Below are 14,659 nucleotides of genomic sequence, written 5' to 3' on the forward strand. Positions count from 1 at the left end.
CCACCAACTCCACACTCGCTAGGAAGAGGATGGACCAGAGGGAGGGAGGGGGTGGAGAAGGGGTTGTCGGGCCTGCCTCCCTCAGCAAGTGCTCCTCCTCCTCTGAGAAGCCCTCCGCACTGTCTCGCCAGCTCAGTGGTCCCCACGGGCCGGGATTTAGGGAGAAAGGTGGGGCTGCAGAGGTCCCTGAGGAGTGAGAGAGAATCAGTGAGGGAGGGGGTGGCTCGGGGCCCAGCAGCCCTGGGATCGTGTTGGGAGCAGGGACGGAGGTTTGCGGGGCAGTGAGGCCTGCAGGAAGGGAAAGTTCATGGAACAAGGGGAGCTCTGAGGGACCCCCGTCCCCAGCCCAGCTCCCAGCCAGACCACTTCTCTGAAAGTGAGTGGGGGAGCCGAAACCGGTTCGGCTCAGTGGATAGAGTGTCGGCTTGCGGATTCAAGGGTCCCGGGTTCGATTCTGGTCAAGGCCATGTACCTTGGTTGCGGGCACATCCCCAAGTGCAAGAGGCAGCTGATGGATGTTTCTCTCTCATTAATGTTTCTGACTTTCTATCCTCCCTTCCTCTCTGTAAAAAATCAATAAAATATATTTTTTTAAATAAATAAATAAAATAAAAGTGAGCTGCGGGAGCGGTCCTCGGGCCTGAGCCTGTCTTTCACAAGCAAGCTCGGGAGGCTCGGCCAGCTGCTCGCGGTGGTATATAGATGCAGGAAGTCTTCACAGCTGGCGTGCCCTCCACTGTCCACCCCCGTGCAGACCCCGCAGTGCCGAAGGGACCAGCTGAGAGAACCACGTGGCCCTACATCGCGGGGATGTGGCTGGGCCAGCGCGGGGGCAGCAAAGCAGGCTCCCTTCTCAGACCCCGCCTGGGAGAGCACGCTCACGTCTGTCCAACAAGTGCGGGAAGTGAGGCCCCAGAGAGAGAGGACTTGCTCAGGGGTCAGTCCTGCATCAGCCCTTCGCCTCCACAGACAGCCATCCATAATCCAAGGCTCGCTCTGTGAGCTGAGCTGGGTTTGAATCCGGGCCCGTGGGACCCAGGGCTTACCTCCCCTCTCCTCTCCGGGGCTCTCGCTTGGCTCCTCTGGCACATGATAAGGTGATGAGGCCCGAGGGATGGAGACTGTATACACCAGGGCCAAGTACCCAGCAACGAGGCCCGGGGTATCTTATCCAGGACTTACACAACCCCAAGGGGCAGGGGTTTTCAATAAACCTATTTAACAGACCTGGACAGCTGAGGAGGGGTTGGGGGGGAGGAGGAGAGAGGACAGGGATGCGCAGAGTGACTACCAGGGACTGGGAGGCGGGAGAGGGGGATGGAGCCGCCCTCCGCTGACCCCCCTGGAGGTGCCCAGCGAAAGAGGGCGCTCTGCCCAGGAGAACAGGATCCTGGGAGGCGACTGGGCTTCACAGAGCTGTGACCCACTCGCCACGACACCGCGATCCCCACCCCCTCCCCGCCTTTGTCTGCACCAGCGGTCCAGCAGCGCACCCCCAGCCCAGCCCTTTTTCATGGTCCAGCCCCAGCCGCTCCCGGGCCCCTCCCACCCCCACCGTCCACCCCCCCAGGTCCTGCCCCTTCGCCTCAGCTCCCTTTAGTCCCCTCTCCATCCCCCTCCCCTCTCCATCCGCCCACCACTGCGCTCCCTGCCGCTCTGAGCTCTGAGCCCTCAGGGCCATTGCGGGACCCGAACCCCAGGAGGTCTGTCGAGGCGCCCAGCAGCCGCCTTCCCGCCCACAGGCCCCTCTGCACACCTGCCGGGTGAGCCCCAGGCCCAGAAGGGCTGCTGGGACCTGGATGCCAAGACCACCGCCCGGTATGCGGCCCCATTTGCCGGCGGGTAGGGTCCTCACCCCCAGCCCCTTCAGGGCGCCCATCCAGCTCAGCTGAGGTGGCCCGGAGGTGTGACTGTGACAGGCTTGGGCCTGAGGCCTGGAGAGAGGAAATCAGACAAGGGGGGTCCGAGGACTCCGCCCGAAACACAGGGAGAAGACTTCTGGCTGGGATGCGGTCGGGGCTGAAAGGGACAGGGTAGAGCTGAGTCTCCTGTGCTGGTGGACTCTCCCAGACCCCAGAGAGAAACCGCAGGCTGTGGCCCCAATCCCCATCCTTACGGAAGAAGACACAAGCACACCAGATTCTAGAGCTGTTGGTCCAGTCGTGGGCAGGGGAGACTCTCCAATTTCAAATCTGATGGTGCAGCTGCGACATCTGGAATTCCCATAGCTGGGCCCTTAGACAGTTCCACTCCCGCATCTGTGAACGGGGTCAGCTGGCTCACCTGGGAAACTGGCCGTGTGGTAAATAAACAGACAAACATTACAATGGTTAAAAGATCAGGGTGCTATGAATAGGAATAATGGGATCTCTCTGTGTAGACATCCTATCTAATAAAAGAGTAATATGCAAATTGACCATCACTCCAACACACAAGATGGCTGCCCCCATGTGGTCAAAGATGGCTGCCCCATGTGGACACAAGATGGCTGCCACAAGATGGCCAGCAGGGGAGGGCAGTTGGGAAGGACCAGGTCTGCAAGGGAGGGCAGTTGGGGGACATCAAACCTGTAGGGGAGGACAGTTGCAGGTGACCACACCTGGCCTGCAGGGAAGGGCAGTTGGGGGCAATTGGTCTGGCAGAGGAGGGCAGTTAAGGGAAATCCAGCTGGCAGGGGAGCAGTTAGGCGTCAACCAGGCTGGCAGGGAAGTGGTTAGGGGTGATCAGGCTTTAGGCAGAAGCGATTAGGGGCAATCAGGTAGGCAGGCAGGCAAGCAGTTGGGAGCCAGCAGTCTTGGATTGTGAGAGGGATGTCTGACTGCCCATTTAGGCTCAACCCCAGTAGGATTGGGCCTAAACAGGCAGTCAGACATCCCTCTAAGGGTCCCAGTGGAGAAGGTGCAGACTGGGCTGAGGGATACACCCCCATCCCCATGCATGAATTTTGTGCACTGGTCCTCTAGTATTTATATAAAACTAGAGGCCCAGTGCATGAAATTGTGCACCAGTAGGGTCCGTTGGCCTGGCCTGTGGGATCAGTCTGAAACTGGCTCTCCGACATCTCCCGAAGGTTCCTGGATTGCAAGAGGACTCCAGCCAGGCTGAGGGACCTCACTGGTGCATGATCGGGGCCGGGGAGGGATGCAGGGGGTTGGCCAGCAGGAGAGGGACATATTTTTAAGGAGAGTGGAAGAGAGGGAAAGACAGAGAGACAAATACATCTACTGGTTGCCTCCTGCATCTTCTCGGCCAGGACCCAGGCCTGGAAAGAGCCTGCAACCAAGGTACATGTCCTTGACTGGAATCGAATCCAGGACCCTTTGGTCCACAGGCCAATGCTCCATTCACTGCACCAAACCAGCTAGGGCCCCAGGGGGAGTCTGTGTAAACTTATAATAAACTTCTACAGTGGTTGCTTAAAAATCTTTTAGTGTGCGAACTTTATTCTTCAAACTTCGTAGGACAAGAACCGTCAGGGAGAGTCTGCGTCCTGAACGCCATGTGACAACAGTAGTGCAACATAGCAGCATCAGCACCAGGCATGACCACAGTGACAGAAAAACTAGGAGAAAGAAAAAATCCTTTTCTCTGACCATAAAAACGGGCAAAGGGGGCACATGTGGTTGAAAAAAGTGGGGGAAATCCCCTGGCTTTTTACTCGGCCTGACCTCCCCCTTCTTCCCCAAGAGGAAGATACAGTCACAGGAAGTGCATAATTAGAAGCAAGTGAGAAAACTAAAACCCTGAGTTTCTGTATTTAAAAGGAGGAAGTTTGAGACCAATCAGAAAGAACATCTGCACCCCTACCTACGTTCCTAGCAGCACAGTTTACAATAGCTAAGATCCGGAAACAGCCCAAGTGCCCACCAGGTGATGAGTGGATAGAAAAGCTGCCGTACGTTTATACCATGGAATGCTCTGCAGCTGTGAAAAAGAAGACTCGCTTACCCTGTGAGACAGCATGGAGGAACCTGGAGAATATCATGCTAAGTGAAATGAATCGGTCAGAGAAAGATAAGTATCACACAATCTCACTCATATGTGGAATCTAAGTAACAAAATAAACTAATGAACAGAGCAGATCCAGAGACATGGAAGCATGAAACAGTGTGGAATCTCAGAGGGAAGGCGGGGATGGTGGGTGGATGGGAGGTATTCAACCAAAGACCTTGAGTGCATATATGTATAACCCATGGACTCAGACAATAGGGTGCTGAAGACCTGGGGTAGGGGTGGGGGCAGGTTGGAAGGGGTCAATGGGTGAAAAAGAAGGACATATGTAATATTTTCAATGATAAAGATTTATTTAAAAAAAATAAAAACAATAAAAAGAGGAAATTTGAGAAAGGGGTTCCATAAGCTGCATATGAAGCCCAAGCCCACCTCCAAGGTATGCATACATGGGGACCTGATCCATAAAAACATACCAAAAGCTTTGAGAACTAAACTATAGTGTAGAGTCCCCACCCCAGTCTCAGAATGGCCCAGGGGCAGGGGATAGGAGGAGGAAGAGAGAAGGGGTAGGACATACACAGGATAAATCCAAACACACAATCAAGTTTTTTAAATGTAAATGGCATTGGAAACACCATATTAAAGAGGAATCTATATGGTTGTAAATTTTCTTCAATTCACTTAAAGTGGTAAAATATAAATTCCACCTCAGGTAACTGGGGAGGCTGAGCCACTGGGCCCTATAGGACACCTAGCACAAAAAGCCACTCTATCAGCATAGGGAAGCAGCCAAAATGTGGAGACAAAGAAACAGGTCACTTGACTTGACTGGACTGGAAAGTGTTAACAAAAATTCTTGTTGGCAGAGCGTCCCATGGTAAAATTGCACAACATGTTATGAACCTAAAGCAGTCATAGTGTAGTGCAAATAAGTTAAAATGTAAAAGCTATCAAGACTACATTATAGCCTGGACCGGTTTGGCTCAGTGGATAGAGCGTCAGCCTGTGGACTGAAAGGTCCCGGGTTTGATTCCGGTCAAGGGCATGTACCTTGGTTGCGGGCACATCCCCAGTGGGGGATGTGCAAGAGGCAGCTGATCGATGATTCTCTCTCATCGATGTTTCTAACTCTCTATCCCTCTCTTTTCCTCTCTGTGAAAAATCAATAAAATATATTTTTTTAAAAAGACTACATTATAAAATTTCCAAAAGTCTCCTATTATTTAAAGTAAAAAAGGGGGTGACAGTGGAAGAATATCATGTAAGGAAAAATATCCTGAGAATAATTTACATATAAAAAAATTGTACTTTAGAAAATTAACCTTCATTCGAAACACTAACAGCAAAATACCCATGAAAAGACACACATGGTGTCAAAACAAGCCAGGGGGAAACTATTTGGGGGGGGGGAGAGAAAAAGAATCCCAAATCAAATTTAAAGAAAATACCGCTTTATTAACTTTTGGTAGAGAATATGTTTGTATATTTTCAGAAAACAACTCCGAGACCACCTGGAATCCTGTAACAGAGAGGAATAGACAGAAGTGCTCCAGCCATGAAGACAGAAGAGACACAACTCAGAGATGGAAGATGCTGACGACACCTCGCCATACCAGCAGACAGCAGCTGCGTGTTGCTGAAGGATGCCCAGGACCAAACCAGAGACGGTCGGACCTGCATTACCACCATTTGTCCACGAACCAAATCTGAAATATCATGGCTGACATGTACACATAGAAACTATTTGACATTGAAACTGGGACTCAAAAGAACTGTTGGCCCAGAAAGGAACTCACTACAGACTGATTCATTTGCTTCTCAGCATAACCATTATGGCTTGTTGCACTTTAGGTCCTTACAAGGGTATTTCTTGGACCATATGATCTCACACATCTAGAGGAAATAATGAACAACACAAACAGACCCAGAGAAAGAGAACCAGCGATCAGACTCTCAAACCTCAGAGGGAAAGTAGGGGAGGGTGGGGGTAAGGGGAAGAGATCAACCAAAGGACTTGTGTGCATGCGTATGGGCCTAGCCAATGGCCATGGACAACAGGGGGGTGGGGGCATATGTAGGGAGGGGTTTGGGATGGGAATGGGGGGATACAGACAACTATGTGAGACCATAATCAATAAAATAAATTAAATAAATAAATAAATAAATAAATAAATAAATAAATAAATAAATAAAAGAAACAGGTCACAAATGAAAGAAATGGAGGAAAGCAAACTACTGGATATACAGTTCAAAACCACAGTTATAACATTTTTCAAGAATTTCCTAGAAAAGGCAGATAAATTTAGTGAGACCTTCGAGGATATGAAAAAGGACCCACTATAAATTAAGCATACACTGACTAAAATGAAAAATAATATATTGTGCAATCCTCCATGCTATCTGTATCCCCATTTCCCTAAAGGACTAAAGGACATGAAGCTGCGAAGAAGCTTGAAGGGATCTAGGTCCTTGAATCACCAATTGGAAGAGAGATGCTCAAGAAGCCCTGTACCGGGAGAGCCACACTGGAACGTTGTACAATCCTGGACTGAACTTCCATTGCATTAAACACGGGCATTGGGGGTTGTTTTTTGGAGCTTTATTTTATCCCATGCACCTCAGGTCCAAGAGTGAACAAATATGATACACAATTTCTTTGGTTGACTATAAACCCCTTTCCTTCCCGTCTAATTTCCCAGGCTACATGATGGCTCTCCTCTCCTATAGCAGGGTTTTCTGCAATAACACACACACACACACACACACACACACACACACACACACACAGCCACTGAGCTCGTTTCCCTTTGTGTCCACCACCCTTTCCCAACATCGAATTCACACTACACGGGCCTGTACCCAGTCTGGAAGCAGGGCAGGCCCTGACTGTGTGCCCGGCTCTCTCAGACAAAGGCAGTTAGAAGACGTCCCTGAAGGGGGTAGCTATAAAGGAAGGGCTGGGCAGGGTGCAGGAACATTAGAAGAGACATACTAATACCAGTATGTCTCTGGTACCAAGGCCAGTCCAACAAGCCTGCTCTTCCACTCCCGGCCTAGAGAGTAGTTACCAGAATCCCAGACCCAGAGGAGGGGAGAGAACTGTGCAGGGAGGGCTCCTTGACAGGCACTGGGGTCAGCACCATCCCTGGAGTCAGGCAAGAGGGACCCTCCCCTGACCCCAGGCTCTAGAAAGTCTTCTGTTGTTGTTGTTCATTAAGTTTATTAGGGTGACATTGGTTAGTAAGACCATATAGGTTCCAAGTGTACACCATCTATGATACATCATCTATATATTGCACTGTGTGCCTACCACCCAAAGTCAAATCTTCCCCATCACCATATATTTGAATCCATTACCCTTTATTACCTTCCCACTTCCTTTTCCTTCCAGTAACCACCCCACTGCTGCCTGTGTCTATGAGTTTTTGTTTGTCTTATTTGTTCATTTGTTGCTTTCAGTTTTATATTTCACATATGAGTGAAATCATACAGTTCTTTACTTTTTTGCCTGATTTGTTTCCTTTAGCATGATATTCTCAGGATCCATCCATGTTATCACAAGTGGAAGCATTTCATTTTTTTTTTTTTTAATGGCTGAGTGGTATTTTATTGTGTATACTAGAGGCCTGGTGCATGAATCCATGCATGGGTGGTCCCTTGGCCTGGCGGGGAGTCAGGGGCCAATGGGGCTGTCTCACCCAATCCCCATCGGGGCCAATTGGGGGCAGCTAGGGAGAGACTGCAGGAGGTTGGCCGGCCATGGAAGGTTGGCTGTGGGAGTGTACTGACCACCAGGGGGCAGCTCCTGCATTGAGCATCTGCCCCCTGGTGGTCAGTGCACATCATAGTGACCGGTTGACCAGTCATTCGGTCATTCAGTCACTTAGACTTTTATATATAATGACCGAATGGTCGACCGGTCACTATGATGTGCCCTGATGTACACATCTTCCTTAGCCAATCATCCATCAAAGAATACTTAGGGCAAGGGAAGTAAAGACAAAAATAAATGAATGGGACTATATTAAACTAAAAAGTTTATGCATAACAAAAAAAATCACCATCAAAACAAAATGGCAATCAACTGTATGGGAGATCTTTGCAAACAGCACCCCCACAATGTATAAAGAACTTACTTAGGCAACCCGGCCAGTGTGGCTCAGTGATTGAGTGTCCCATGAACCAGGAGATCATGGCTCAATTCCTGATCAGAGCACATGCCTGGGTTTCGGGCTTGATCCCCGATGGGCATGCAGGATGCAGCCGATCAATCATTTTCTCTGTTCTTTTCTTTTCTTTTTTTAATTTTTTTATTGATTATAGTATCACATAATTGTTCTCATCCCCCCAATCCCATCCCAAACCCCTCCCTATATATGCCCTCACACCACCACCACCACCCGCCCCCCGTTGTCCATGGCCACTGGCCAGGCCCATATGCATGCACACAAGTCCTTTGGTTGATCTCTCCCCCTTACTCCCACCCTCTCCTACTTTCCCTCTGAGGTTTGAGAGCCTGATCGCTGCTTCTCTTTCTCTGGGTCTGTTTATGTTCATCAGTCTATGTTGTTCATCATTTCCTCTAGATGTGCAATCATTTTCTCTTATCATTGTTGTTTCTATCTCTTGCTCCCTCTCCCTTCTTCTCTTAGAAATCAATAAAATATATATATATTTTTAAAAAACAATAGCTCATACAACTCAACACCAGTGACACTCCTAACCTGTAATGCGGGATCTCATCACTAGCACCCTTCTGCCCCCACAGAGTGCTTTTCCCCACAGCCTGCCCCACGGGGCCTGGACCCAATTGCCATAAAGCCCTGGGGGGTATGCCCTTGTTGATATAGAAGGCCATGGTGAGCCTGTTGTCAAACACAGCCATTAGTAAATTAAATAATATGCACATGACAATGCGAAAGTACTTAATGCCAGTGAACTGTACACTTTATATTTTTATTGATTTTTTGCAGAGAGGAAGGGAGAGAGATAGAGAGCCAGAAACGTCGATGAGGGAGAAACATCGACCAGCCACCTCCTGCACAGCCCCCACCGGGGATGTGCCAGCAACCAACGTACATGCCCTTGACCGGAATCGAACCTGGGACCTTTCAGTCCGCAGACTGATGCTCTACCAATGAGTCAAACCGGTTTTGGCTGAACTGTACACTTTAAAATAGTTAAAGAAAAATTAAACATAAAATTACAGATAAATTATATCAAAAATGAAGGAAGCTCATCACTTCTTACTCACTTTATCATACTTTAGTATAATCTATGCACATAAGGTTAATTACACTACCATAGCTGCATGGTGGGAGTGCTATATCATGACTACTGTGCATTTCTTCCCAGCCCTGCATTCAATGACTTCACACTGGTAGTTACATTAGTCTGTTTCGGCTTTCACAGCAATACCACAGATGGGTGGCTTATGTTCTCACGGTACTTAAGGATGGGAAGTCCAAGGTCAGAGGGCCAGCAGGGTAGGTTTCATTGTGAGGCCTCTCTCCTTGGCTTGAGGGCAGTGGCAAAGTGCTCACATGGTTTATCCTCAAACAGAGAAAGGGTAAAAGTAGTTTCTTTTTTAGAAATATATTTTATTGATTTTTACAGAGAGGAAGGGAGAGTGATAGAGAACTAGAAACAACGATGAGAGAGAAACATAGACCAGCTGCCTCCTGCACATCCTCTTCTGGGGATGTGCCCCCAACCAAGGTACATGCCCTTGACTGGAATCGAATCTGGGACCTTTCAGTCTGCAGACCGACGCTCTATCCACTGGATCAGGGGCATTCTGGTGTCACTGCCTATATGAGGACCTATGCCTATTGGATCAGCCAGCACCCACCCTTCTCCCACTTCACTTAACCTTAATTATTTCCTTAGGGATGCCATCTCCAAATATAGCCACACTGGGGGGTTAAAGCTTCAACACATGAATTTAGGGGTGGAGTGGGAGGGGGAGACACAAACACGCAGTCCATGCAGGAGTTAAACGGTATTGTGGAAGTTTCTACGCCATGGACATTGGCACATGCTACAAGTCAGCACTTCTTTCTGGAAAGCTGTTTGTTGCATGCTGACCAGCACAGCACTGCTCTGAGGGGGAGGGAGACAGGATCTCCTGTTCCCTTCTTTGTAAATCCCCTTCTCTTCTCCCAGTCTGGGCACTCAGCAAAGTCAGGAGTCACCCTTTGCTTGCTGGTTCTCAGCCTCTCATCTCACCTCCTAGAAGCTCAATCGCTTTTGTCAGACTGAACGAGAGCTGAGATGCAGGCACGAGAAGGAGGCTGAAATGCGAGAGAGTCTCAGTCACATGGCAAATGAAGCGTGAATGTGACAGAGGCAGAAACTACAGATGGCAGGCTCTGGAGCCAGACAGCTGGAGCAAATGACTCGCCTCCCCAACCGGTTTCTCTTCTGTAAAGTGGAGACAACAACAGTGTCTCCCTCGGGAGGTGCGCGGGAGGACAGAATGAGGTAACTGGGAAAGCACTGCCCGCTGCCTGGAAAGCTACATGGATCCTATCGCCTGACACCCACCCTATAAAGACCTCTCCGTTCCTCCCATCCACTGCTGTGGGGCCGAACCCTGGGTCCAGAATTAGACTACCGGAGGCTGATGATTGATTAAAAAGCAGGCAAGAATTTATTGAACTATCTGGCCAGGACAGCCGAGAGCACCACACGCAGGTGGACCCCAACGACTGCACCGTTTCAGGGGTAGGCAGTCCCTTTTAAAGGTTCAAACCACAGGAATTTTCCTTTGTTTTAATTTTAAATCCTAAAGACTACATTCTAAAGACTAGGGTCAGCCTGCAGGGTCGTAGCTAGTCACATCCTGCTGGACATTGGAATGTGGCCCTATCTTGCGATAGCCGATAACACAGAAGCAGAGCTCAGAGGTTAATCTCTAAAGGTTATCTACAGTTTCTACCCCTGAAGCTACTGAGTCCGTGGGAATCAATCTCCTGTGGTCCTGGTCCCAGGCACAGGGAAATTGCCTTAGCCTCCAGGTCTCCACCTGGAAGCTGAGGTAAGTATTCCATGTTTAATCAGGCAGGAGCCAGACTTAGCAGGGTTAAAATTCAAACAGCAGTTTTTACCAAAGTATGGTTGCCACTATATTTCAACACGCTGGTCAGCACTGACTGCCCCACCCACTACCAGGTGACAAGGCCCCAAAGCTCCAGGAGCCGTACCCCGTCAGGCCTCAGACGCCTCCCTGTGCCGCAGGCATGCAGCACGGTAAAGGAGCCCTCGGCTGTTTATGCCCAGGTCACTCTGGTCCCTGGTGGGGAAGCAGCGGGGAATGTGCACGCTGGGCTCAGCCCCAGCCGCACAGCAGACGATCACTGGCCATGTGACCTCCGTTGAGACTCATAATTTCACTCAGGACCTCAGTTCCCTCCTGTGCAAAATGAGGACCAATCACAGACCCCGCCTCGCTCCTGAGGCGGCTGGGAGAGTTGTGTTATTTAAAAATGCACCCTAGATTTGTTTAAATCATGTTATGGTAAGACGCACAAACATAAGAAAGACTGTCACAGGGAAAGAAGTTGATACTCACAGATCCCTAAAAACAGGAGGCGTGGGCTGGGACCAGGGTGGGTGGGAGGCAGGGGGAGCCCGGGAAACGGACAGCAGGCTTCGCCATGTTTCCGTGGGACGGGAAGCCGGCAGGGAGAGCAGGGTTGGGAGTGGCCAGTTTGAATGGTCTCTGCAGGCTCTGGGGATCAGGGCTGTCCCGCGCTGTCTGGTGTCTGGATGGCCCTGGGTGACTAAAGTAGCCGAATATTAGCCTCCGGGAGCCCACGAGCCAGAGAGAGGAGGTGGATGGAGTCGGAGCTCTGGACTTGGAGGCTTGCATATGAAAGGCCTGCTCCTCAGCAAGTGCATTGCTGGGTCTGAGAATCGGGCAGCCCTGGGAGGAGCAATCTCTTCCTGGTCAGTGAGGGCCTGGATGTCAGAGCATCAAGGATACAGCAAATATCAAAGGCTGGTTGAGCATCGACCTTTGAACCCGGAGGTCATGGTTCAATTCCTGGTCAGGTCACCTGCTCAATCCCCAGTGTGGGGCATGCTGGAGGCAACCCATCAATGATTCTCTCTTATCATTGACTTTTCTCTCTCTCTCTCTCCCTTCCTCTCTGAAATCAATAAAAAATATTTTTTAAAACAACAAAGAGCCGAAACCGGTTTGGCTCAGTGGAGAGAGTGTCGGCCTGCGGACTGAAGGGTCCCGGGTTTGATTCCAGTCAAGGGCATGTACCTTGGTTGCAGGCACGTCCCCAGCAGGGGGTGTGCAGGAGGCAGCTGATCGATGTTTCTTTCTCATCGATGTTTCTAGCTCTCTAACTCTCTCCCTTCCTCTCTATAAAAACTCAATAAAATATATTTTTTAAAAAAAAAAAACCAACAACAACAAAGAAAACAGCAATCGTTTTTGTTCTCAGGGGAAATGGTTTTCGTTTTTGCCCATTGAGTATGATGTTGGCTGCAGGTTTGTCATACATGGCCTTTATTAGGTTGAGGTATGATTTCTCTATTCCCACTTTACGGAGAGTTTTCATCAAAAAAAGGGTGTCGGATTTTATCAAATGTTTTTTCTACATCAATTGATATGATCATGTGATTTTTGTTTTCCAATTTGTTTATGTCATTTATCACATTTGTTGATTTGTGAATATTGTATCAGCCTTGCATCCCCAGAATAAATCCCATTTGGCCTTTTTAATATATTGTTAGTAGGAGAAAGATAAGTATCACATGACCTCACTCATATGTGGAATCTAATGAATAAATAAACTGATGAAGAAAATAGATCCAGAGACACAGGACCATGAACAGACTGAAGAATTTCAGAGGGAAGATGGGGGAGAGAGGTGAGGAATTTATAGCCCAGAGACACAGACAGTAATGTGGCAAAGGCTAGGGCGGGCCGGTGTGGGGCGGAGAGGGTCAATGGGGAGGGGGGGACAAACAAAGGGGACATCTGTAATACTTTCAAAAAATACATTTAAAAATATAAAGAAACATAAAAAAGGATACAGTGACTAAGAAAACACCTTTAATACAATTGCAAGCCTCCCGGCAGCCAGAAAGTGGGAGGGTCATCCTTGCCTGTCTCAGCTCTAACTTGGGGTCTGGGCCTCCCTCTCCGTGTGTCACATGGCGAGTCTTCCCTTCCCAGGGGACTCTGGTTCCTGGAGGGCTCACTGCAGGCTGCGCCCCCCAGGGCCAGAATAACCCTCTCGGGTCCCCTGCCCTGAGGGAAAACAGGGGAAGTAAAGAGGGTGATGTCAGCAGAGGCACAGACTATGGGGAAGGCCAGGGACCAGGACTGTCCCCCGAGTCTCTCCTCCCCTCCTGTCCCTCAGAGACGGCGTGTCACTGGGCCATGGCTCCCGGGCCTGCCCCACCTCAGGGACGCACTCTGCTTCCCCAGACCTTGGTGAGCAGCAGCTGAACGAGGCACAATGATCAGCGTTCTCTGCGAAAGGCTGTGGGAGGAGAGGGGAGGGAGGGAGGATAAGCTGTAGGGCCTGGGAGCAATCATTGGGTTAAGCATCCAGCTCACAAGGCCCATAGACCTGAGGGCGGTTCACACGCCAGAGGGAGAGGAGACTGGAGAGCGGGAAACTCTTGGAGTGTCTGTTTCTCTCTCTGTGAGGTGAGAATGAAATTCCTGCATCTCACAGAATCGCTGTGAAAATTAAAGGAGCACACGAGGCAGCCCTCAGTCGAACTCTGGTGGTTCTCAACCTCACCGGTCAAGGTGGGACCTGAGAGTGAGAATGTCTTACAAGTTCCCAGGTGGTGCTGGCCTGGCTGGTCAGCACTGCCATCCGGTGAGCGGTATGACTAGGTCATAGTTAGGTGTGTGCTTCATTTTTACGGAACGGCCAACGTGATGGTGCCATTTCACACACCCCCCGTGGTGTCTGAGAGTTCCAGTTGCTCCACATCCTTGCTGACAGGTGGTCTGATCCGCCCTTTAATGTGAGTCATTTACCAGGTGTTTGATGGCACCTCATGGTGGTGGTCACTTGTATTTCCCCAATGACTAATGGTATTACCCATCTTCTCATGCTTATTAGTTACCCATCTATCTGCTTTGGCAAAATATCTATTCAAATATTTAGCTCAAGTTTTAAATTGAGATTTTATTTTTTTAATTAAAAAAAAAATTTAATTGAATTCAGAGAGAATAGGAGAGGGAGAGAGAGATAGAAACATCAGTGATGAGAGAGACTTGTTGATCGGCTGCCTCCTGCACACCCCACACTGGGGACTGAGCCCACAACCCGGGGATGTGCCCCGAGTGGCAATCAAACCCAGACCTCCTGGTTCATAGGTTGATGCTCAACCACTGAGCACACTGGCCAGGCCACCCAAGCATCTTTCACAGCCCAGAGGACTGAATGACATTAAGCTCTGCGCCTCAACTTCCCTGTGGGTAAAATGGAGATTACAATACACCCCCCACAGAATGTTGTGAAGCTGAAATGAGGCAATGATGTTTTGTGACTGAGTCAGAGAAGAGGCCTCCATTCAAATGTGAAACCTCTTTCCCAGGCCTGGCAGGAAGGGTATGAAAAACAGACACGGAGAGGGGCGGGCTGCCTGGCGGGCTGTGGGAGAAATGTGGAAGAAACTGATTGAAAAGGAAGTTGGTCTGCTGCTTCCACCTCCAAAAGTC

Source organism: Pipistrellus hanaki (assembly GCF_964339955.1).
Source record: "Pipistrellus hanaki genome assembly, chromosome: 4".
In the NCBI taxonomy this organism is placed as follows: Eukaryota; Metazoa; Chordata; class Mammalia; order Chiroptera; family Vespertilionidae; genus Pipistrellus; species Pipistrellus hanaki.